We start from the raw sequence: 3,239 nt of genomic DNA on the forward strand, positions 1-3,239 counted from the left end.
ATCTATCTATCTATCTATCTATCTATCTATCTATCTATCTATCTATCTATCTATCTATCTATCTATCTATCTATCTATCTATCTATCTATCTATCTATCTATCTAAATCTTTCAGTTTTAATCACGGTAAAGTATTACTTCCTCACCCTGTATTTGCCCCTGTTAATGTGTTCGTTGCACCTTTATTTTGCAATGATATTAAAAATTATTCAAAAGGTTGTTTTTAGGGAAAAAAATGAATAGTAATGAATAAATGCATATTTGTGTTAAATTTAATTAAAATGTAAACAGTACTACTATGCATTTTTTAACGCTGAAAATAATATACTCTTGCGTTGAAAGTAATAAAAGCAAAAATAAATCTTAGACATTTGCAAAAATATTTTTTTGATTATATGGCAGTTATCTTGATAGCTATAGGAAGAAGTGAACTAAATTAAAATAAATATTAGCTAAATGCTAATAATTCTGCTTAATTTTCTTTATAAAGTATTTGGTTAATTTTGTTAGTTTATTAAATAGTTTGTAAAAAATTTGTTAAAACTAGTAATTTTGTTATCTTAGATCTTTCTAAAACCAATGGTCTATCTGTCCCAATTTCATTTGTCGATCTTTTTTAACTTTATCAACGATCTTTCCCAACTAACCACATCAGTGGTTCCTTTCAAAACAATTTATTCTTTATATGAACCCAATGCCAAAAGTTATAGCATTTATTTTTGTTTAAACATTTCAACCTTTCTTTGTTCCACTGAAAAAAACATAAATTTAAATTACACCATTTTGTTTTGAAATTAAACTTAAAATAAATTCCAATTAAAGTTATGCGTTTATATTTAGTTTACTTAAACGTACATAAGGTAAAACTGCTTTTGAAACTCGGTATTAGCCTTGACGGTTTTACTATTTTATTGCACTTCTAAGATTTAGTTTAAAGTTCTTTTCAGTTTTATTTGTTGGACGACTATATATATTCAGCTCTATAAATGCCACGGCAATTATTGCACGGAAACATGCAAACAAAACTTAAGTTGTACAAGCAATTTTTTTGGTTTAAACTCACATACCTCTCGACTGACTATTATTTTGGGTTTAGGGTTTATAACTAAATATTAAAGGAATAAAGGACAGAATACACAGACAGAGAGTGGGAGAGAGGGTAGAGTTCAAATTTATATGCCGCATCAAATACTCCCCATAATTTTGTATTAAAGTTAAGTTTGAGAACTGTGTAGGCAGTTAAAAGTTTTCTTTTATTCATTATGTAGTCTATAGGTAAAGGGCCACCAAAGCATTTTAATATCGAGTTTTAGTTAAGGGGATTGGAGAGGAAGTCTGCGAAGGTATAAAATGTGATGCGTAGTTATAAATATATATAAATGTATATCTTTAAAGTAAAAGTAATTAATATACAAAGAGCGTTAACCAATTAGAAAATTTCATGGATCTTCTAAAACTTCAATCATGGATCTTACCAAATTATTTTGTAGATCATTTCAAACTTATTCCTCAATTTTTCTCAACTTAACAATTGATCTTACCAAACTTAATCGTCGATCGTAGACATTTTCTTCAATTCAATTCTCAATCTCTCCAGACTTAATCGTGGAACTTTCCGGAACAGAACTGAAGTAGAACTAGAACTGAACTAGAACTGAACTAGAACTGAACTAGAACTGAACTAGAACTGAACTAGAACTGAACTAGAACTGAACTAGAACTGAACTAGAACTGAACTAGAACTGAACTAGAACTGAACTAGAACTGAACTAGAACTGAACTAGAACTGAACTAGAACTGAACTAGAACTGAACTAGAACTGAACTAGAACTGAACTAGAACTGAACTAGAACTGAACTAGAACTGAACTAGAACTGAACTAGAACTGAACTAGAACTGAACTAGAACTGAACTAAAACTGAACTAGAACTGAACTAGAACTGAACTAGAACTGTACAAGCACTGAACTAGAAATTAAATTAAAGAAGAAAAATATTTCAACAAATCTTTAATTTAACCACAACTACCCATTTGACGCATTGTAGTGCGTAAAGAAGCACAAATTATAAATTTAAAAATAAAGTAAAAAGTGGAGAACGAAAAAAAAAACAACTCCAAAGTCTGTTAAGACTCAAGGGAAGCAATAAAATTTCGCTAACTTGGCATAAGACAAATAATTAACAGATTATAAAGTTTTCGCCGACGTTTAAATAAAATAAGAACAACAAAATTAAAGTAAAAAATTGAGAAAGAGAGAGAGAGAGAGGCGGAAAAATATAGTATAAAGTTGCATTTGAAAGTAGGAAGGAAGCAATAGCAAGTGGCTGACTGGCTGGCGCACGCAGAAATGGGTTAAAAATTGTTCTAAGAAAATTAAGTGAAATTATGGGAAAACCAACATAGTAAAACAAGTGACAGTGTGATGGTAATGGCAATAGCAATAGCAGTATAGCAGCCAATGGAAATTTATTTTCTACGCAATTTAAAGAAATTTATATATTTTCCTTCATCCCAATCTACATCTTCGCTAAGAATTCGTTGCCGTTATCATTTGTCTACATTTTTTCATTAAATTTGTAATAGGAGCAGCAGCAACAGAAGCCAAATTTAAAGGCATTAAGTGTTGGAGTATCTAGTCTTCCTTAAAAAAACGTATAGCCAAAGGAATGCCATTATTTTTAGCTGTTGTCCTAAGCTGTATATTCTTGAAAAACATTTTTTCATCTATTATTTTGGCGTGATTCTTAAAGAATCTCTAAAGTAATGTCTTTCGTTACTTCTAGTATTTTTTTTCGTTTTTTTCCTTTAGTGCACAAAAATTTGTTGCAAACACCTTTGATGCACATTCCAGTTGGGATTTATTAGCAAAGAAATGTAAGCACGAATGAACGATTGAATTTCAATTGAATTGCAATGGTACAAAGAGAAAGGATATTAAATAAAGTTTAGGAGGGAAATCTAAAACGAATAAAAGTAAATGTACTTAAGATATATAACTGATCTAAATATTACCTAGAAATTAACTAGGACTGAATTAGCACTGAATTAGAAGTGAATTAGAACTGAACTAGGATTAAACTAAAACTGAACTAGAACTGAACTATCACCGAACTATCATTGAACTATCACTAAACTATCACTGAACTAGAACTGAACTAGAACTGAACTAGAACTGAACTAGAACTGAACTAGAACTGAACTAGAACTGAACTAGAACTGAACTAGAACTGAACTAGAAC

Source organism: Lucilia cuprina, chromosome 6, assembly GCF_022045245.1.
Source record: "Lucilia cuprina isolate Lc7/37 chromosome 6, ASM2204524v1, whole genome shotgun sequence".
In the NCBI taxonomy this organism is placed as follows: Eukaryota; Metazoa; Arthropoda; class Insecta; order Diptera; family Calliphoridae; genus Lucilia; species Lucilia cuprina.